This window comes from Equus caballus, chromosome 14, assembly GCF_041296265.1.
Source record: "Equus caballus isolate H_3958 breed thoroughbred chromosome 14, TB-T2T, whole genome shotgun sequence".
NCBI lineage: Eukaryota > Metazoa > Chordata > Mammalia > Perissodactyla > Equidae > Equus > Equus caballus.
This window is the reverse complement of record NC_091697.1, coordinates 43,231,629-43,254,092: the sequence shown is the minus strand read 5'-3', so window position 1 is coordinate 43,254,092 and position 22,464 is coordinate 43,231,629. Positions and strand designations below refer to the sequence as shown.

General features: G+C 54.6%; 1 protein-coding gene across 26 annotated transcripts in view; it reads left to right on the top strand.

Annotated features, from left to right (window-relative positions):
* The window catches only part of NDST1 (N-deacetylase and N-sulfotransferase 1), an 80,736-nt gene that overhangs the window by 28,681 nt on the left and 29,591 nt on the right, over positions 1 to 22,464 (top strand). For 8 of the 26 annotated variants that reach the window (XM_070233968.1, XM_070233972.1, XM_070233966.1 and 5 more), the window contains exon 2: positions 14,910 to 14,992. The exons of 8 other annotated variants lie outside the window; for them this stretch is intronic. The gene's annotated coding sequence lies outside the window, so the exon portion shown is untranslated. Of the gene's footprint in view, positions 1 to 14,909; positions 14,998 to 20,064; positions 20,274 to 22,464 lie in introns of those variants that run through there. 10 more of the 26 variants (XM_023617431.2, XM_070233955.1, XM_070233956.1 and 7 more) reach the window with 3 other exon arrangements.

Genomic DNA, 22,464 nt, shown 5'->3' with positions numbered 1-22,464 from the left:
GGGGGCAGTGTTACTGCTTTCAAATCCCTTCAGGGCTCTCTACGGGCAGAGGGCATAGTCTTGTTCTGTGCGGCTCCTGACGACAGAGACAGCACCAAGAGTGCCAGGGAAGCTAATAGGGGAATAAGCTACCTGGGGAGGAGGCAAGGTCCCCACTGCTCAAGGAATGCAGAGAGGCCGGAGAGTTGGAGAGGGTGCAGAGGGTGTGTAAGAGCAGGGTCAGGCCTGGGTGACCTCTTTCAGTTCCCTTTTCACCCGAGAGTCTCAACACTTGGGGTGGCACTTGGCCTACTTCCGCCCCCTGTTTTTCTCATAGCGTTTTGGAGCTGCCCCTTCCTGCGCATCTCGGGAAGTTCTCTGTATGTGCCCAGCCCACAGTGCTCTGCCTGGGAGAGTCCTTGCCCTGTGGAATGCACTCAGCCCAGCTGACCTTCAAGGGGCCCCTGGGGATGTCTGGATCAGCTGTCGGAGCCTGGGCTTTCTGGGACTGTGGTTTCACAGAGGACTGGAACCTTCTGCTTCCATTTCCCAGTCTGTGAAATGGGTTCAGTCTCTCTTTCCTCAAATGTGAAGAAATAAGTCTAAATTATGCCAAATCAGTAGGAGCTGGGGGAAAGAGCTGGAGGGTTTGAAAGTGAGGAACGGGAGGAGTCAGGGTGGGGGGCCAGGGTTATCCCCTTCCTTCTCCACACTAGGGGTTAAAGCAGGGTCTCCTGGTCTTGGGGGTCACCAGCAAAGGTGCTTTCTCCTGCCTGTGGGGCTGTGACAAAGCTCTGCCCCAGCTTGGAGGTTTGGAGCTTGGTGCAAGGGGTGGATGTCTTGGACTGTGTGTCCTCAGGGCTAGAGCCTGTTTGTCACGGAGTCACAGGGGGGACTGAAGCTCTTATCTAGATGGAGGAGAGTTTGTGTTAAGTTGCCTCCTGACCCTTTTTATTCCTGCCTGTTTTATTTCTTGACACAAGTTGGATTTAATTTTAAAATGTGGTTTGCGAATGAGTGCGTATTTACTGGAGGGCAAGATATGGGAGGTGCTGCTCCATGTCACCCCCACAACCCCCTCAGCCCTCCAACAAAACCTGCCTCTTTTCCCTCCCACTGTGTGCCCCGTCCCTTCCTGCTTCCACGTCTCTGCTCATGGCAGGAATGCTGCACCCAGTCGCTTCCCCTCACCCGCCCAAAAATCCTCCCCCGCCAGTGCTCAGCTCCAGTGTCACCTCTTCCGTGCAGTCATTCCTAATTCCACAGAGCTGGCGTTGCCCGCTCCCTCCTTTCCATGTGCAGAGCCTGTTATCTGCACCTCTCACGGGGCCCTTCACATGCCTGGCTTTGAATTCTGGTTCCTTAAAGACGTGTCTCATCTCCTCTAGGCTCTGTGCTCCGGATGCAGGGGCTGTGTGGGGCTTGTTTCTGCACCAGTGGGGTGGGCGGCATTGCAGAATGGGGTCAGAAGTCCTGGGTTCAAATCCCAGCTCTGCCACCATTAACTGTGAGATCTAGAGCAAATTACCCAAATCTCTCTGGGTATTGATTTCCTCATCTGCAAAATGAGGATAATAATAGTCCTGTTCTGCTAGGGAGGCTGAGCAGATCAGTGCTTGACCCATGGTAAGAGTCCAGTGAATAGGTGCTCTTCACAGACAACGACGGTTATTGTTATTATTATTTGTACCTGGGAGGTGATCTGTCCTCTTAAAATGGAGAGCAGAATCCCGGAGTTTGAGTTGCTAAACTTTCTGTCTAGTGGCTTGAGAAGGCTTGTTCAGATGAGGAAACCGAGGCACTGAGAGATAGGGTGATTTGCATGGGGTGTGGGAGCTGCTGGTCTTGTCCGGAAGCCTGACAGAATTTCCTCTCTTCGTTACACCTGTTTTTCCTCTTCTGTCCTTTCATCACGGTTAAGGTGCTCAAGAGCTATCTGTAGGCCCAGCCTCGTCCCTCGTGGCCATGTTGAGTGGTATCTAAAACTTGTGCCAGATAAGTTGGTCTGGCTGGCAGGCCCTGAGGCTGCCTTGAGGACCAGGGGCGCTTACCCTGGACTCTGTGCACTGTGGGCTGGAGCCTTGAGAGGCCTCCCTCTGCCCTGGGAAGGGGAGTGGATGGTGGCAGGGAGAGGTGATCTGAGCAAGATCTTGGGGCAGGTGACTAGGACACAGACAGAGCAGAGGCTGGGAGCTTGGCTCTGGAGCCAGACGGTCTGGGTTCACATCCCTGCTGGGCCACTTCCTACTTATGGGACCTTGAGCAAGCTGTTTAGTTCTTCATCTGTACAAAGGAGATAATAATTGTCCCCATCTCACAGCATTTAGAAAGATAATGCAGGGAAGGTGCATAACTACGAGCTCAGTCCCTGTTAGTTATGGTCGTGGTTGTGGTTGGTGTTGTTATTACCGACGGAGGAGCTCATTTAATCCTCCGGACAGCGGTAGGAATTAGGCACCATTATTATCCCCTTTTAGCAGATGTAGCACCTAAGGCTTAGTGAGGAGGACACTCAGCCTGGAGAGGTTCAGACTCGGGGGATTACTGTCAGGGTCTGCTGCTTTCTGAGGGGCTGCTCTGGCGAGATGAAGCAGACTTGTTCTGCAAGGCACCAGAAATGAGGAAACGTAAACTATCGCATCTAGCCAAGATGGAAGGGGTGGCGTCTGGAGGTGCGGAGCAGAATCCTGGCACTCAAGTGGTTGAGATGTGAGGACTGGCCTCGTTCAGACCTGAGGTCTGGCTCCATGAGGCAGGGCTAGGATTCTCATCACCGGCAGGCCGGCCAAGGATCGGCCTGTCCAGGCAGGTCTGGGTGGCCGTCGGCGGAGGTCTGCTGTAGTCATTGCGCAGCTGCAGCCACCTCTGGTTTACACGACCTGCCCAGGCAGAGGCCGGGTGAGGAGAAATGAGCATCGTCATCACAGGGCCTTCACTGGTGCTGCTCCCTCTGCCTGGATTCCCTCCCTCCTCTCCTCACCTGGGCAGCTCCTACTCTGCTTTTACAGAAGTGTGAGCCTCACATATTCACAGAAACTCTCCCTGATTTCACCTGCAGGTTAAGTCAGTGGTTCTCAGAGTTGGTCTCTGGACCAGTGGCATCAGCATTACCTGGGAACTTGTTGGAAATGCAAATTATCTAGTCCCACTGCAGATCACAAACTGAGGGGTGGGATCCAGCAATCTGTTTTAAGAAGCCCTATAGGGGATTTCAATGCATGCTAAAGTTTGAGAAACACTTGGTTAGGTATTAAAAAGAATGGATGCCTCTCTCCTTGGGCTTTCCTGTTTTCAGCATATCCAGACATTGAGCAAATGTGGAGGACCCAGAGGAAAGCCCTGTTTCTCTCTACCCTGTTTATAAGGAGCCACCATCTTATAACAGCTTCCTACCCCCAGGAAACAATCTTGTGACACAGGACTGTGGTTCTGATGATCACAGGATACAGTGCTGGGGCTACTTGAGGAAGGCAGGACTGGAGACTTGAAGCATGGGTGGCAAGTATGGGGGCCTGGAGCAAGCTGGTTGTGTTCTGGGTCTGGGCCCAGGCTTCGGGTTGGGCAGAGAGTGTGAGTCCTGCTTCAGAGAAGTGTGTATGCTGGGGGCAGGGGTGCGTGTATGCATTAGCCATTACAGTGTCTGGATGTGATCTGAGAGGGGCTAAGGGTCCTTAGCTGTCACCGGTCCAGTGGTTTTAAGCATCTCAATAATTTTAATGATGATGATCATATAATTGCTACTCACATTTATTGAGAGCTTATCAATACTTGCTGGGCCCTTCTATGTAATCTTATCTGGAGTAATCCCCAGAATCATCGTGGAAGGTAGGCACTATTATTGTCCCCGTTTTGTAGACTGAGGCCATAGGCCATAAGGTGGTAGATCTAGCAGTTCTGTAGAATTCTGTAGAGGTGTTTAGAAGCATGATCTCATGGGAGAGAAGGGCAGTGGGGACTTGTCTTGCAGTGTTGGTGTAGAAGGCACAACGTAGATTGGTTTTCTAAAGATGTGAAAGTATATATTCTATTAAATGAGTGAATCAGGCTTGGGGGGGGGCGGTGATACGATTGTGTTGGGATGGTTAGGGCTCAGGCTCCCCAGTTCTGGCCCCCACTGCAGACACTGTCATTCTCCCTGTCTTTTGGGCCATTTGAGGCACAGAGAGACTCAGTGCTGAGTTCAAGGTCCCCGAGGTAGGACAAGAGGTAAAATCAGAGACAGAAAAGTGGATCTCCTCTGGTTCTAGCAGGAGGGGATAGGGAAGTGAAGATCAGAGCCCACTGTCTGTCCAGCTGTTCTTTTCTGTCTCAGTGGCCCCAAGGTACCCGAGGGCTTTTCTGACACAGTTAGGGACCCCTTCCTTTCTCAATGGGGAGCTGAGGCCCAGAGAGAAGCAAAGACTTGCCCAGCTAGGGCCACATACTGGGACCAGAATCCAGAGCTGTCTCTGTTCTGACCACAGAAGGATTTGTTTCCGGACAACTGTCCCTGCCCCCATCTTTGGCAGGCTGGGGAGCCGTAGCCCTCAGGGTGGCCCAGAGCAATGCTGGGGGCAGAGATGGGTGTGTCCTGCGGAGAAAGCTGCCAAGGAGGGGTGAGGCAGCTTCTAAGAGGAAGAACACCAAGAAGCCCAAACCCCAGACGGAAACCAAATGTATTTTCTGGGTCCTGAGAGGATATTTGGAACAATGGAAGTAGGATGGGGGAAGTTGCACTATAAAAAGGGCTTCTTGATATCCTTAAAAAAAAAGCAGTCTTTAGGTTTGACTTTTGTTTCTCTGAAGGATGTTTATGTAACTTCCTGAAGCAGGATCCCACAGCTCCGTGAAGTTTGTCAGATGCTGTTGTTTATAGGCGCAGGGCTTTGGAGCTGGGAAGGACTTGACCAGGTTGTCTCCCCCGTTTATAGTTGGTGAAACCGAGGCTCTGAGTTGGGGGAGGGGCCTGCTTGAGGTCCCACAGTGAGGCAGCAGAAGACTTGGGACTGGAGCTTGGTTTCCCGGTGCCTTGCAAGGGGCTGTCTTCTTGGCTTAGCACTCCCAGGGCCACGGCCCGCGTGGAGGCTGGGCAGGGGCTGTGCTGGGGTCTCTCTTGTAAACACTCAGAGCTGCTGGGGTTGGGGCAAGGCCAGGTCTGATCTGCAGCGAGGTGGGCCCACTGGATAGTGACTGCGTGGTGGGGAGGAGGCCAGAATGGTGCGCTTGATGATGCTATCCTCGTCCAGATGCTGGGGCCCAGCTGTGCACCGTCTGCCCAACAGCTGGGAGCTGTGAGTCACACCAAGTGGGTGCAGAGGCGAAGGCTATTGTGTGTTGTGATTCATTCTGTTCTCCTAGCCCTGAGGGATGACTAGACCCTGAGCTCTCATTCGTGCCCACGCCTGTGGACTTGAGTGGCTATGCATTAGGGCTCTGAGTTTACAGATGTGAAGGGGCCCAAAGGGCTTGGGGGAGTCCCCTCCCTCTGCCACCCCCTATCTCTTGAGTATCCTGTGATCTTGACCCATCCATTCTCACCAATGCAGGGGTCTGTGAACCCCTGAAATCATGTGCAACCTTTTGTAGGAGTTTCTGTGCATTCTTTTTCTGCAGAGAAACTCTGTAGGTTTCATCGAGTTGTCAGAGGACTCGGTGTCCTGCAAAGTGCTGACAGGAGGGCAGGGGGCCGCTCGCATGCACTGCAGGCTGAGAGAAGGTTGCTGAAGAGGCAGTGTGCTTCTAGTAGAAGGTAGCCTGGGGGCAGTGCAGTATCATGGTTCAGCGTGTGGTCTTGGCGGGGAGTGGGGGGGCCCTGTTGGATTCTAAGCCAGCTTCCCCACTTAGGAGCTGCGTGACCTTGGGTGAGTTACTGTGTCTGTACTTCAGTTTCCCTCTCTGTAAAGTGGGAATAAGAATAGTTGCCTCATGGTGTTACAGACTTTTAAATAAGGTGATGCCTGTAAAGGACTTATCCCAGTGCCTGGTACAAAGTGATCCCTTGGTAAAAGTTTGCTATTAGTTCCGGCTCTGCTACTGAGTTGCTGTGTGGTCCCATTAAGTGCCTTATCTTGGGGTCTCCACCTCCAGCTCTGCACTCTGTTGGGCTTTCCAGGAGCTGCAGGGCGAGGCCGAAGAGCAGGGGTGTGCAGGCGAGGGGGAGGTACCCCTCTGCCTCCCAGGACTCCCTAGCCTAGGCCCTCCCTGGTGCTTAAACGTGGCTTTGTCCTGAGGCAGGGTTATGTAACCAGCCGGGCCTGGCCAGGCAGGACACGATCCTCAACCTCATTTTGTCCTCCATTGTCTCTTCCTCTCCCTTCCCCCATGGAGCTGTTGCACTAGCCGACCTGTTCCTCAAGCTCCAAGAATGAAATCGAACCCACACTATTCTGCCACCAATTGATTTAGTCCAGAGGTTTGCCGGGCAGGCGGCCCCTCCTTCTGCCACCTGGGGATGCACAGAGCTGATACCTCTGTGCCTGGGGAGGGAGAGAGGGACTCCTTTTATCCGGGAAAGGTAGGCTGTAGGCTGGGGGGGCTCTTGTCCCACGGCCCCTGTGGTTCCAGCAGGTGTGCCCACCCTCTGCCATGACTCCCTCCCCAGGAGTGCCCTCCCCATCCTTGCAGCCCAGCGCCAATGCCTCCTCTCCCAAGAAGCCTTCCCTGGTACCTCAGCTGCAGGGAAGTCTCCTCTACTGAGTTCCACATTGTATTCTCTGTCCCTTTTAAGAAAACAGAGGCCACAAACTGGCAGGCCACATCCGCCCCACGGGCAGATTTTACTCGGCCCATGCCAAATATTGAGCTAACAGGAGATTTGCCAACAGGAGATTTCATATAAAAATCCCAACTTCTGGCTTTACTTCAAAAATAGGAAGATCAGAAAACCTCAAGCCTGCATTCTCCAGTGGCAGCTACTAGAGATGAGGCACGTACGCTCCACTTTGCCCCATCCCAACCTGGCCCCTTTGCACACTTACATCACCTTTCCAGGCCCCTAGGCATCTGCATTGACAGCCCTGTCCTGAAGGCATGGCCTGTTTTCTCTCCTGCCTTCTGGTGTGGGGCGTCTTCTGTCTGCCTCATGGGCTCTTTGAGGCGGGTAGAAATTGGGGGGCTGACTCCTTCTGCATCCTATTGTGCTGACTGTAGCGCTGAGCATTGTGCTGAGGCTCAGGGCTGTGTACACAGAAGGAGCATAACGAGTGCTTCCGTGATGAATGAAGGCATGGCAGTGGTGCTCTTGACCAGCTGTGAAGTTTCCATTTAATAGAGGCTGCTGGATCAGTCTGCCCTGTGGCCCTCGAATCCTCCTCCCAGATAAGCCGTGGCTGCTTAGCCACTGACCCAGGCAACTTCTTAAGCTGCAGATAAACAGTCACTGAAAGTGTGGTCCCCATGCTGCCATATAACCAAGGAGAGAAGCCTTTTGCCTGCAGCTGTCCCCGCCTCTCACTCTTCCAGGGGTTTGGAGGACTTTAGGGGGAAGGGAGGCTGGGAGTGGCAGCCTTCAGAGGGCATCCTGTCCAGCCCTGTGTGTCCTGTGGGGACAGAGGGACGGGGGGATCAGTTCAGATGTTTACTGGACTGGGCTTCCCCTCCCTCAGGCCTTTCTCTGCTTTATTCTCCTCTTAGAGTATGGGCTTTATCCATCAGCTCCTTTGCCCGGCTGTCTGTCCGTCCAAGATTTATTTCACTCTTTTAATTGAAATCCTAACCATCCCTCGAGGCCAGCTAAGATGCCTCCTCCTGGAAGAGGTCTTACCTGAGAGGTCACAGTTGTTCTGGGCGCAAGAAAGACCTAGGAAGCTTGTAAAAAATGCATGCAGATTTCTGTCTCCCATCCTCGATTCCTTCAGTCTAGGGTACAGCCTCTCCCTTCCTAGAAGATTCAGACATGGGGGTCTGTATACATGCTTTGAGGATCCTGTCTTAGCTCATGGAGCCTAGGGCTGGTAGGGAGGACCCCTGGGTGGCAGTTGTGCTGTGTGACATCAACATGCGTCTTCCCCTCTCTGGGCTTCTCTTTTGCCCTATGTGCACTAACACGCTGAGCTCTTCCTAGTGGTTGTGGCTGAAAGTGCCTTGTGAGCCATTCTTGGAGAGGATGACGGGGATCACAGCAAGTGTTAGGGTCTGGGTGGAGTGAGGGGCCCCTTGGCCAGGCCCAGAGGGGTTTCACATTCTTCAGGTAACAGCTCAGGAGAGCAGTGCCCTGATGTCAGAGGAGGAGATAAGCTGGAATCCTCGGTCAAAGTGGGCAGAGGCTGTGTCCCTGGTGTCAGGCCCCATAGGGAGGTCCTGAGCCCAGGGAGGTTGGAGGACTGGTCTGGGCAGCCCAGCAACCTGCATAGGCTGAGGGGTGCCCTTTTGTGTGGTCCTGTGGCAGGCAGGCTGAGGCTTCAAGTGCAGGCCTGGACAAGCCATTTACAGATGGGTAACCTGAGGTATAGAGAGGGAGGGACTCTCCCAATGTCACACATGAGTGTGTGGAAAGCTGGGCTTGGACCCTACGTCTTCTCACTCCCAGGCAAGGCCACACTCCTCTGTCGCGACCTTCCTTTGCAGGGTCAGTGCCAGATCACCCAGCTGGGACAATCATCTGATTGTCTGTGAGGACCTTGGGCCTGGAAAAGTGAAGCCATCATCGTCACAGCTACCCTGGAGGCATGAAACCGGTTGGGTGTGCAAATTACCCCTCAAACATCTTCCGTCCCATTTTTTTGTTTTTCCTTTAACTGTCTCTGATGGGCCAGTTGCTTCTGTGCCCATTTCCGCCTGGCACTGGGCTTCATGCTCTTTCTTCTGAGAACAGAGCTTCCTTCTGATGGTCGTCCTGCTGACAACAGGAGAAGGGCAGGCGTGCGCTGGGCCTCCCTCCTCCGCCTCCTCTTGCTGGGCGCATGGGGCAGCCTTTGTCGGATGCTGGATCCCGGCAGCACTAGTGGGCTAGGAGGGCGGGCAGCAGCAGCCCCGTCCATGATCCTGCTGGCGGCTAGAGCCGCCCCATGGGCCCAGCTGTCAGACCCAGAAGTTCTCCCTCAGTGGCCAGAAGGTGGACAGAGGCATTAGACAGGGACCATTGTTAAGTCCTATCCTGGTCCAGCAGTCAGTTGTCCTGGGAGAGGAAGGGGATTTGGCTGGGAACTGTTCATGCGACGACCCTGAGGGTTTCAGCTGGCACAGGTGGGGTGTCATCTCAGCCTCCAGGTCCTGGTCTCCTAGTGGGTGCAGAAACCAAAAGGTGTGTTCAGATGAGCGAGGCTGTAGTCTCTCATGCAACAGATTTTTATTGAGCATCTACTCTGTTCCAGGCACTTTTCTAGGCACTGGGATGCAGTGAACGAAACAGACTCAGTCCCTGTATAGACTTGGGGCTGGCGTTCGACTGGTGGGGTAGAATCAACAACCCAACAAATACAACTATATGTCAGGTGGGGAGAAGTGCCTGGAAGAAAAATAAAGCTGGGTTGGGGGTAGACACTGTGACTCGATGGAGGGCTCCTCTGTGTCGGGTGGTTGGATGGTCGTGGAATCTCTCTGGTAAGGGGGCAGCAGACTCCAGGCAAGGGAGCCACTGGGTATCTGGGGAAGAGCGTTCCTGGCAGAGGGAACAGCAGTGCAAGGCTTTGAGGCCAGAGGGTGCGGGTGCTGGGGGCGCAGCAGGGAGGCTGGAGTGGCTGGGCAGAAAGAATACGAGCGGCCCTGTTAGGAGATGGAGCCAGGGGAGAGTGGAGGGTAGAAGGTGTAGGGCCTCCTGGCCCACAGAGACAACTCTGCTGCTTAGTCTGAGTAAAGGGGAAGCTGCTGAGGGGCTGGGCTGAGGACTGACTTGTTTCAACATACATTTGAGAGGGATAGTGTGGGCTGCCACGCAGAGACGAGACGAGGGTGGACGCAGGACTCCCAGCCCTGAGGCTCTGCAGTCATGTGGATGAGGGCGTGCTCAGAGTGGAGACAGTGGGGGAGGCAGCCAGGGGTCAGATTCTGGATTGATTTTGCAGAATGAGCTGATGGGTTAGATGTGGGGTGGGAGAGGAAGAGGTGTTGACGGCAAGGTTTCTGGCCTGAGAGACTGCAAGGACAGTATTGCCATTTCCTGAGACTGGGATGGCTGCAGGACAAGCAGGTTTGGGGAGAGAAATGGAGATTTTAGGTCAGATGTGTTAGATTGGAGCCTACCCTGGGGGTGGAGAGGGGTGGGACACCTGCATAGAGATTGGTCCTGGGCCCTGCATGTTCCAGTTGTTGAAGGAGCGATTCCTGCAGGAGGGTGAGGGGTCCCTGTAGGACCCTCCCAGCCTTGAGAATCTGTTCTGTGAGAACAGATGTTTCCTGGGCCCTTCATGTTCGTTTTTCTCTTTGCAAACCTCTTCCTGCTTTGCCCTTCCTTCTACACAGAGGAAGAAGGGAGATTCCGAGAATTCATTGTCAAGGTTTTGGCATGCCTCTTGGGTGGGAGTTCCTTCTGGGGAGGGGCCAGGGGTGCCCTGGAAGGGGAGACCCGAGGCCTCAGGCCTTGCCCTGGCTCTGCTACCAGCACAGAGAGTGTTCTCTCTGTGCCTTCGTTTTCCCTCCTGTACATGGAAGTGCTGAGCTGGCCCCAGGGCTCTGAGGCGGGCAGGGAACGCTTGAGGAGGCCGCAAAGCACAGTGGTTCAGAACCCAGGCCTGGAGTCCAGGCACGGATGTGAATCCTTGCTCTGCTGCCTGGCTGTGAGACTCCAGGCCAGTGACATAACCTCTTGGAGCCTCAATTTTCTCATCTGGAAAATGGGCCAGCCATAGTACCTGCCACACAGGGATACTGTGAGAGTTAAATGAAGAAATGCACATAAGACACTTAGCAAAGGCCCTGGCACATACCATACCCAGTTCACAGAGGCTGTTAGTTAGTACCAGTGACCTGTGTAGTCCATCAAGTTAAGCGGTTTTGCCTGGTGGGTGGTGGGAGCCATGGGAGGTTATTGAGCAGGAGCACGTCATGCATGTACTTTGAGGGGGCAGCTGTAAGTGTAGAGACTGAGGCTGAGTCTTCTTGGCAAGCCCCTGAGCCTGTTCCACCTGCCGGAGTGAGAACTGAGGGCTGATGGACTCTCCCTTGCTTCCCCAACTGAGGTCTTCACTGACTTGGCATGGGCAGCCTCCGTCTTGCATAGGTCCCTCGGGGATGGGTGCTCATTTTCCCTAAGGTCTCCCATAGGATCCCTTTTCTGTACATCCCCGTGGCTGACCTCAGGGAATGTGAGTGAGGGGCTTTGAGGGGTGGGTGACGTTGAGGGGACTTGAGCTGATGCATGTCGGGCTTTGGACACGGCTGGCAGGGGCAGGGCAGGCCTTGAGTGGCATTCCATTGAGCGCCTGGATGTGACCTCGGTGCCTGGTCTGGATCCAGGCTGGGGGTGGTTGCTCCAATGGAGCTATGGAGAGGTCGACAATGGGCGGAATGTGGCCCCCTCAGGACCCACACTTCAGTGGTGCCCAGGCATGCCGTCTGACCCTGTGCTTTTGTAGGCCTGTTTCCCAGCAGTTGAGCCATGCCAGGACAGCCAAGGACATTTCAGAGTCCCCCAGGGCTTGCAGCCAGGCTGTCACCAGGCATTGCTTGTTTTCCCAGGGTCCAAGGGTTTTTAGGGATGTGGGGGCTCTGGAGATATTCCAGGGACTTTTCTTAACAGCTGAGTAAATGGAGATCCAGAGAGAGCAAGGCACTTGACCAAGGTCTCACAAGGCCACCTCCCTCCTATCTGTCACCTCCCTCTGTTTCCATGTCCCTTGCTCAGACTCCTGGCCTCCTGCCCGGATGTTTGTAACAGCCTCCGTCTTGTGGGCTCTCCAAGAGCTTTGTTTGTCCTCCTATTATCATAATCTTGCCGTAACCTGCCAGGCGCACACGCTGTTTGAGGACATCTGGTCTCCTGTCCCCTCCAGTCTCAGTGGAGGTTCTGGGCTCAGGCCCCAGAGCCAGACCGACCTCAGTTTGAATCCTACCCTGCCCCTTCCTAGCACGGCGACCCAGGGCAAGATACCCCACATTTCTGAACCTCAGTGTCTCCGGAGAGTCTGTCAAAGACAGTAGCAATACTTAATTTACGAGGATGTCATGGTGGTTAAATGACATAATGTGTGAAGTGCTGGGTTTAATACCTACACAGAGGGAGCTCTCAAAAATGGTCATTGTTATAAGGGCCCATCAATGCTGGTTGAACTGAAAGTCGAGAGCATGGAGGCGAGACAACACCCTGCACTGGGAGGCAGAAGACGGGCTCCAAGTTACGCTCAAACTCTGCCTCATTGTGGGATTTTTAGGAAGTCACTCCTCTGCTGGGAACCCCACTTTCCTCATTTGAGAAAGGGGGAAGAAATCCCTGCTATGTTCTTCTAAGGTTGTCATGTGTCACCAAAGCACTGTCTGTGAAAAAGCTTTGTGTCTGTGTAATGATTTAAAAATGGCACAGCAGTGGCTGTGGCGTACAGATGGTGATGAGGACATTGTAGCCACAGTGGTGCACAACTGGCTTGGCTGGAGACTGGTCAGTCTGCAAATACTCAGCGCCCACGCGGGCTTCCCATCCCTGCCTGCCCCCGGTCTCCACCAGCCTGCCTTTCATCTTAGCCTAAGCATTGCACACTCGAAGATGTGGGAGGTGCAAAGACCCGATGGCATCCTCCAGGCCCTAGTGGGTTTTGGGTTATCTGGCTGATGCCATGGAATGTAGGAATTAAAGCCAGACACTGGTTTGAATCTCAGCTAAGCACTTCCCAACTGAGAGTGTGAGCAAGTTGCTTAACTTCCGTGAGCCTCAGTTTCCACATTTGTAAGACGAGGCCATGCTGAAGTGGAGCCAGCATTTAGTAAAGGACCCAGCACACTGGTATGTAGGGTGGTTGTATAATGTGTTTTCTGCCTGGAGATGGTGAGTGATGGGTTAATTGATGGTGGAGAGTGGGGCCATTGTGCTCATTTCTGGGATGAGCTGTGGAGGTCAGTTATGCTCCCTACAGAATCGTCCAGCTTAGAGTTAGGAGAAGTTAGGGGGAGTCGTTTGGTGCGATTCCATTTTGCAGGTGTCCAAGGCAAGGCCCAGGAAGCAGTGGGGGTTTGCCTGAGGTCACTGGCAGGTTAGTGCGAGGCTGGGACCATGGTGAGGCGAGTGAGGCACCTAGAGGCAAATTCTAAGCAACGTTCACACTCAGGTGCTGCTGTGAGGTGACACTCACTCTCATCATCATGCAGGTGCACAGGGACACCTGCGAGTGAGTGCCTCCTTAACAATTGTGTCTGCTGCCTCGCTTGCCTCATTCTGGCCTGGTCTAGGACTAGAACTCTGGTTTCCTGACCTCGTGAACTGTTCCCTGAGTCCTGAGGGTGCAGGGATACCTGCAAGGCACCTTCTAGAATCTCATCGAGGCCCCTGGGCCCCTTTAAAATCAGCCTATGATAAGTAGGTCCTCTGGCACTTTTTGCTGTGTGTCTGCGCCATCTGTATTCCAGAGAAAGCAAGGCCCTCTCACCCCCACCTCCCACCCCCTGCCCCCTTCACCACCAGCTGCGTCTCCGTGGAAGTGTGTGGAGCCCCGCGCACCAAGGTGGATTGGCGGCAGGCTCCTGTTGTGGTGACAAGCCCCAGCGAGTCTGGAGGGACGATGCTGCTTTCGTGTGGGCCCTGGGTGAAGCCTCCCTGGTCTCAGCAGGCCCCGTGTTGTGCCCCCAGGCCTCTGGGAGATTAGGGGGTTTCTGCGGCTCCAAGGGCCTCAGAGCTTTTCCCTTTCTCTTTGTTGCCCCAGAGCACCTGGTTTCCCTCTGCTCTGGCCACAGGGCCCGGAACCTTTTCAGTGTCCCCAAGGCTTTCATGTCTTCAGGGCAGCCTGGTCTTGGGGCGTCTTTCTGGTGTGTCCCCATCACCACCGCCAGGCCTGCTGGCTAGGCCTCAGGTGGCCAAGGCTGCTAATCCCTGCGGGGGTTCCTGGGATTTACCCAGTGCCTCTGGGATCCTAGGCCACCCTCGTGGTGTGGCATGAGGGGGCCTTGGGCAGTCGGCCCAGTCTCCATCCCTAAGCTCCACGTGTACAAACGCACCATCTTTTTTCCTGCTGCTGCTCTTGGGGGCCTGAAATTCTGACGTTGGCACGTTGCCCTGTGCTCTCCTTGGTGTCCTCTAAAAAGGCAAATACGCTTGCAGGTGGATCCCGTTACGTGTTTGCTACTGAAGAGCAAACCCAGGCTAGCCTCGCCCCTTTCCAGCTGCCTGTGTGACCATGGCCGAGTTGCTTCTTGTCTCTGGGCTTCGTAAGGCCCATTTCAGCTCTAGGACCTCAACACTCTGGCACAGTTTCTACACCATCCATACTGGCCGTCACCCTTCCTCCTCCTCTGCAGGGTGGGGCAATGGGAAGAGCCTGGCAGGTGAGCTGGGCTGGGGGCAGGGGCCAACAGCTAGCAGTGCAGATGCTTTGACCACCAGATGGCTCCAATAGGGATATTGGTCCTTCTTCCTCTTCTCAGGGCAGGTGGGGAAACTGAGGCCTGGAGCAGGGAGGGGCCTTGCCTAAGATCACAGAGGAAGTCAGACAGAGCTGCAGCCAGAGCCCAGTTATCCTCGGTGCCAGTGAAGGCTCCTTCCACCCCTGGCTGCCACCTTTCTTGAGAGAGACCAGAGGGCCCATCGGCATGAGGGTCAGGGACATACTTTCTCCTCTTCTGTGAAAGGCACCTCCACGCGGGGTCCCTGCCTGCTGTGGGGTCTCTGGGTGTGGGGCAGAATCAGGCAGGACACCTCTTCCTGAGGTCCAGGAGGTAGGGGCTGGTGGCCTCTGACAAGGGACATGGCGGGGAGCTGGAGGCTTCCAGGAATGTGATTGGTGGCTCAGAGTGCCCTAGGGCCACCCTCCTCCCTCCCTCCCCGGGGAGGGGACCGCCGACAGTAATGCCATTTGTCCTGGCTCTCGGATTAGGTGCGGCCCTGTTAAGTGAGGAGTGTGGAGCCATTGAGAGGACGCAGCGAAGTGAAGCGGAGCTGAGTGGCTGCTGCCTGGAGGTCTGGTGGGTCTTGTCATTCTTTCCCTGGCCTCCCTATACCCTCTGACCGTGGGCTCCTAGTCCCCTCTCTCCTGTCCAGTCCTCCTAGGTCTATCTGGATGTGCGTGTATGTGCAGCGTGTGTGTTCATACCTACACAGGAGGGGCCTGGGGTGCAGGGGTTGGGGCAGGCTGGTCCTCGAGCCTGGTGTGGGTTCTGTTTCCAGTCAGGACCAGAAGCAGTTGCCTCAAGGGTCCCAGTGCCTGGAGCCCCAGGGAGATGGCCCAGGGCTGACCTGCCAGATTCCTGTTGGAGGAGAAGGCAGCGGCTTAGGGCTGGGAAGGAAGCCTTTTCAGTGTCACACATAGCTTCTCATGTGGCTTCTCCTGACAGCTCGGCAAGTCCGCAGATCCACCTGAAGCCAACAGGTCCAAGAGTTAAAGATTTACTGTAGGGCCAGGGCAGGAGCTAGAATGGTGAGGTCCCAGGGCACTCGGATGTTGTATTCGTGGCTTCAGTCCTCTCTAGACTCCGAGAGCCTTGGCTCGTCAAAGCCAGAGGGGCCCCTAGAGAGTTTCCATGTTCTTAACTTGGCTTTTGGTGGGCCAGTCACAACTACCCTGAATTTGTATGGAATGTGGCATCTGTCTTGGGAGAGTCCACTGACAGCCTTCATTAGATTCTCAAAGGATTCTGTAACCCCAGGAGGTCACAGACTTCTGATTTAGTCCACATCCTTCATTGTGCAGTTGAGGAAACAGGCTCAGAGAAGGGAAGGGTCTTGCCAAGAGGCACACAGGGAGCGAGTGGAGGTGCTGGATGCTGACATGTCCTCTAGGCCCACATGGGTTTTGGCTTTTGCATCCACGAGATGGAGGTCCCCCCAACTAAGACTGCTTCTCAGAATCTCTCAAGGGGCATCTGGCAACCTTGTTGGGGGCATGTGGGAGGGTGGGGGCTGACGGCATTTCCCGGCTTCTCTGCAGGAGCAGCAGACAGGGGAGAAGTTCAGGGCATGATAAACTTGGTTCTACTTCATTGGGAATAAGTGACAAATAAATGAGGTCATGATTGGGAAGTGCTTGGTATAATACCTGGCATGGCAGACCCGTGGGGCGTGCAGGTCACCATTGTCCTCGTTGGCTGGGATCTCGTGCTTCTGAGCCTCACTCCGACCTCTGTCTCCTCTTCCTTGGCATGAGGCCTCTGCTTAGGGCATGGAGGCAGTCCCCCTTTCTCATGTGGGATCCCTGCCTGTCTGGGCTGACAGAGGCTCCTGGCGCAGGGGAAGGTGAGGACCCTCCAGCTGAGGCCCTGCTTCTCTGGGATGCATGGTGCCCTTCTCTGCCAGTGAAGGCTTTCCTATTGCTGGAGAAGCTGGGTCAGCCTGCGTTTAGGCAGCTGAGGCTGAGCACCTGCAGGAAGCCTCTCTCTGGGTGCCCACTGGGCCTCAGACCTCACTCAAGAATGGTGTGGAATGCTGGGCAGCAGGACTGTGTAGGGGCTCTGAGGTGGGCTGGTGTGGGGTCATCTTAGCACTACCACTGCCCAGCTAGGTGACGTTGAGTCAGCTGCTTACCCTCTCTGAGCCTAGCTTTCCATGTCTGTAAAGTGCACATGTCAGTGACACTACCACCAGGGTATGAGGATTGGGTGTGATTAATCAGGGAAAACTGTCAGCATGGCCCCAGTGTAGGGCTGGTGAGTTACCAGGAGCTCAGTCGGTGCTGGCTGTTGTCAGCAAGGGAGGTTATGATAATTTGCAAGGAAATATCATTCCATTCCTTTCGAGTGCCTATGATCTGAGCCTAGGGAAAATAGTTAGGGATGATCGACTGTCGTAGATGGATTTGGGAGCTGAGCGGAGAAAGAGCCCTATTTGGGAAGCTTCATGGGCTAGTGAATAGCATGCCTTGTGACGGGCCTGCCCACCTTGGTCTGCATTAGGAGCTGCAGTGGGACGGGAGGGCAGCTGGTCCTGACCTGTCTTGCTCCCCCCTCCCACCCTCCCCACAGCTGTCTTGTTTGTTTTCTCAGTAAGCCCTTTCTTCAGAGCTGGTGCAAAGGTAAACTCTCATCTCAGGTCCAGTCGGAAGAAAACAGGTTCTCACCAAGTGGGGTCTGAGTTCCTGAGATTTTCTGTGAGGCAGTCCCTGCCGGGGAACCCAGAACAAACCCCGGGTTGAGAACCTGGGAGCCGACCAGTGCTTTATGCTTTGTTCGCTTGTTTATTGATGGAAGATTTGTGGGTCTGCTTCCAAGAAGGATCATTAGAGACTGCTTTTGATGTTAAAACACACATCAAATGGATGAAAACAAAAGCAGAAAACACCATCCAGAGGGAGCAGAGAATGGGAGGTCCAGGGCACTCATGTGTGTCCGCTGTCCTTGGGGAACACAGAGGGCCCTGGTGCTAAAGGATGAGCCTGGGCTCCGGAGCAGGGTGGCTCCGTGTTCAGATTCCCAGTCACCCTTAGTTCTGTGGGCTGGGGCAAGTCATGGGCCCCTCCCGGCCTTAGTTTCCTCATCTGTAAAATGAGGGAAATGTAGGTCATGGTGCTGCTGTAAGGGTTAAATAATAACTTGTAGTACAGGCATATTGTGTCTAATAAATGGAAATTCATATTATTAATGCATTTAGCTTGGAGATTTCTCATAGCAGATTCACAAAGGGGAAGGTGGTTGGGAAGGGCACATCTTGAGCACCTACCATGGGCAGGCGACCGCTTCTGCCTTGGAAAGCTTTCGGTGCAGTTGGGGGACCAGTGTTCTAATTGCGAGAATAGCTGACATCTGGCAGCATGAATCTGGCATTGCATGGTGGGATGCAGAGCAGGAGAGCTCATCTAGGACTTTTGAAATCCACAGCCGACGAAGAAGTCAACTCTGGGCTGACGCTGGCCTTGGAGAAGGATGGCAGGGTTTTAATGGATAAGAAAATGGGCCACGGTAGGTGGGGGTGGGGCAGCCCTAGTTGATGCAACCCCACAGGTCCTTTTCTCTCTCTGGGCCTCAGCGTCCCCATGTGCTCACTGCAGGGCAGACCGCACACTCTGCAACCTGAGACTCTGAGCTAGACTGCCGATGGTCCCTTGGTGGCAGCCCTGGACTCTGGGGTGACTGATGGGCAGCAACTTGGCCCCCAGCCAGGCAGCACTGCGGGGCTGTGGGGGATGGGGTGTGCAGCAGCTTGCAGCAGAGGAAGGGATTTACTTCTGGTCTTGGCATCCCCAGGGTGTAATTGTGCAGGAGAAACTCCCGCACAGCTGGGAAGCAAATGTGGAGGATTTTCTTTGCTGCGCTGTACATAGTGGGTGGGGCAGGCTGGGGCAGGGTGGCTGGTGGAGCTGGGCGGCTGTGGGGTGTGGCTGGGTAGTGGGTGGTGGTGTGACTGTGCCGGGGGTGTGGCAGTCTGGGAGGGGCTGGGTTAGCTGTGGGGAGTGGCCCTGGGATTGCATGTGGGGCTGCCAGTGCCTGGGCCTGTAGCCGCCCATCCTCCCTGAGCTCGGATACCCGTACACCCACTTCTGAGCCTGCTTGCAGGGCTCTTCCTGCACCTCTCCTCAGCTCCCGCCCCATGCTGTGCCTGTGGCCCAGGTGCCGGTGATGACACCATTTGAACGTGTCAGTGCCATGTGAATTTGCTTGTGCATTTGTGTGCATGTGAGTGTGGGGGATGTTGGGGGCACTGTCAGGAATGACCCAGGCAGGGCTGGGTGAGCATGCGGGGCTGTGGGGACCTTCCTCCATTCACCCTGTAGTGGCATCACACCAGAGACACAAAAGGCCAAAGGCCTGCATCTTCAGTGCCCAGTGCCATGCTTGGGAGCTCCTAGTGCTCACTGAGCACAGGATGCAGGAACGGGGAATGGGTCTCTGCTTGTTCCCAACTCCCAGTGTGCCCCCAAACCTGACCTCCCTTCCTCTCTTTTTGAATGCACTGTTAACTTGATATGTGACCTTGGGCCAGTTGCTTCCTGAGTCTCAGTTTCCAAATCTGTTGAATGGATAATAATTTTATTAGCTTCTATCACCGTGTGCCAGGCGCTTAGCTGTTTTACACACATCATCTCTCTCAGTCTTAGCAGCAGCCCCACGAGATAGGTAAGTAGTGTAAACCCTCCTTTATACTTGAGGAAACTCAGAGAGATTTGCCCAAAGGTCACAAGGCTAGTGGAGACTGAAGGCAAGAGTCAAACCCAGGCAGGCTGGCTCCAGTCTAAACCCGTAAGTGTGATGTTAGCCACCACTGTCCTGCTGCCTCTCAGCTTGTTGGGGCGCAGCAGCGTGATGCGTACAGCCCTTCACAGGAGGCTTGCTGCATGCAGTAGGCACCAAGTACATGCAAGCTGAGTCATTAGGTGCGTTTCACCACGAAAAGCACAGGAAGCCTAGTTTCAGGGAGCTCTCGGTCTCACTCCTGGAGCCCACCTGTCCATCCAGGGCAGGGCTGGACTCCTCCCCAGTCCTCATTGCTACGCAGCCTTTGTACCTCTGCCTCCTTCCCTCTGGGTCCTAGAGAGGATTGTGGGGAAGCCAGAGAATTTTGGAGGGGAGGGTGGGGTAGGGAGTGACTTTCAACTCCAGAGCAGTGGCCACAGTTACCGTGGCATTTCCCGAAAGTGTGGCGTTGCCATGGCATTTCCATGACGACCAGAGCATCTCATTCATTATCTCTAGCACCTTGGCAGGAAAAGCTGGGCCTAGGGCTGGGAGAGCACAGTGGGAGCCTGGCTGAAGACTGGAGGCTTCGGTGGCTGAGGCCCCCTCATTATCTCCCCTATTCCAGCCAAGGTTCCTCCATAGGCTCTGGAGCTATCTCCCTCTCGTGGACTCTGGGTCCAAATTTCAGCTTTGCCAATGACTAGATTTGTGATTTTGGGCAAGTGATTTGACCTGTCTGAGCCTCATTTCCCTCAACTGTAAATGTGAATAATGACAGTATTAGTCATAAGGATTCAGTGAGATAAGGTATGTAAAAGTACTTAGCACAGCGCCAAGCTCATGATAAATGCACACTACACGATAGCAGAAAAAATAACAATGATGACAATTATAGTGGTACTATTGCTGTTGTTATTTTTGTTGTAGAAGCTCCTGGGTTTATGGAGGAATGAAAGACCAAATTTGAAATCAGGAAGGAAACCTGTTTGAGTCAAGATTTAGCGGTTTCCAGTGTGACTGTGGCAAGTCACTTCACCTTGGATCCTCAGGCTGCTTACCTGTCAACTGGGCATAATTACAGCTGTTCATTCATTCATATCCTGAGTGCTCAATAAGGACCTATGCCTGGGAAAGTGGTGAGAGCTTCCACAATGAATTGAACTGGTCCCTGCCCTTTAGGGCTCCCAGGCATGTGGGGAAGAGGAAGAAGGGAAGTTGGTGTTTGTGGAGAGCCTGTGTGTGCCAGGTGCCAGGCAGGATCTGCCCACACACAGGTCAGTAAGTCCTGGTCCTGCCCTGGGATCTGCAGGATACAGGTGTAGAAATGCCCCGAGTCTACTCTGCATGGACCACACACTGAGGTGCGCCCAGGGGCTGGGCAGGAAGGAGGTTGGTTATGGGCTGCGTTAACTGGAGAATACACGCCTGGCGCATCTGAGCCTGGCGTTGTATGTGCCTTGCTGATAGTGGCTGGTGGGGATGCATGCCCAGTGTCACCAGAATGGGCTCCTTTTAAAGAAAAGTTCTGACTTTTATGTGAAATCTCTTGATTTTAAAACGTTAATAACTAATCTCAAATTAAAGAAAAATGCGTGCAAGTCAAAGAACATACATCTGTGTCCGGTTTTGGCCTGAGGGTCCTGATTTTCAGCTTCCCACTCTCTGGCTTCCCCACAATCCTCTCTAGGACCCAGTGGGGTTGGGCGGGAGCCTGAGGAATGGGACATGGAGTGGGAAAGGGGTGGTGGATAGGATGACTTCAGAGAGGTGATGACATTGGAGCTGGGGTCTTGAAGGATGAGTAAGCATCCCGAGGGGCAGGCATTCCAGGCAGTGGGAACTTTATTAGCACAGGCCTTGATGCACGACCAAGACTGGTGACTGGCTGGGCAAGGCTGGACTTTAGGAGAATGGCTGGTGATGTCGGCGAGGTTCTGGCGGGCCTGGGGCTGCAGGGAGGTAGTGAGGCCTCAGCTCTCAGTCCAGCTGAGACCCAGCTGTCCTCAAGGCCTTGGTGGCTCCAGGGGGATTAGAAGCCCCCCACTTCTCCATCCCTTGAGCCACAGGGGCTCTGGAATGCAGGCGGGTCTGGAGGGCCTTGAATGGCAGGCGCCAGGCCTTTGAGGAGGTGCAGTGGGGGCAGTGCTGGAGGCCCCTGCCAGTGCACTGGGGGCCAGCACCTTGTTTACCAAGCAACCAGCTCTCCTGCCACCCCCACCCCGGGGTTTGTGGCCTTCCCTGAGGACAGGAGCTGGGAGGCCCACTCTCCTTCTCCCTTCACCGCCTCTTGGGCCTGGTCTCTGCCATGGCCTTCTGCCAGCCTCCTGGCCTCTAACCATCCAGCCCCTGCCTGTCCACCTAGCTCCTGGGAAAGGCCACTTCCTCTGGAAATGGAGATTAGGGATTCTGAGTGCTGTCGGAGACCTCAGAGAGAGCACGGAGCTGGACGCTGCTCTCTGGGCCCTGTTGTTACCTACATGTGAGTGCGTTATGTAAGCCACGGCGGGGCATGAAAGCAGTGGCTGACCGTCACTCAGCGCTGTGTGCCGGCTGGTTCTGAGCACTTCATATCTAGCAACTTATTTAATTTTCACAACTTCGGGAAGTATGTCAAGTTTTCCTATCTTACAGATTAGGAAACTGGGGACACTGAGAAGTTAAGTAACCTGCCCAAGATGGCACAGCTTCTGGGTGGTGGGGCTCGGGCTTGGATGAAGCTGCCTGGCTCCAGTCTGCACGTGTGACTGTTAGGCTCTGTTAACCCAGGGCTTAGGTCTGTGGGTGGGCGTGGGGGCGTGAGCTCTGGACTCCTGGAAACCATCACGGCATTTTCCAGCATATGTGCATATTTTTTATGGGAAAAAGTCAGATTCCCACAGGGGTCTGTGACTCCCATACGCCTGACACTGCTGGTTGCATCATTAACACACACACTGTTAATGCCACGGACCGAGGGCCCATGACCACAGCGCCCAGGCCTCAGGGGACGTGGGGTGGGGTGGCTTGAGTAGGCAGGTGCCCCACCCACTGTGCTCCTGTCCTGGCCCCCAGCCAAGGGGCCAGGCTCACTGTAGCAGGGCAGAGGGCTGCCCTTATCAGTGGGAAATAGGATACAGGTGCACCCTGGGCATAAACAGGACCAGTCACCCCAGCCCTGCCTCCACCCAGGAAACTTGCCCCTTCTTCCCTGCTGTCAGCTGGGATTGCAGGGACTTCCTGGAAAGCTCTGCATGCTCCCTTATCTCCAAGCTGTGGTATGTGCCCCTCCCTCTTTCTACCCCTGGTCAACCTTACTTGTTGTTCTGGTCAGTTCAGGTGCCACTTCCT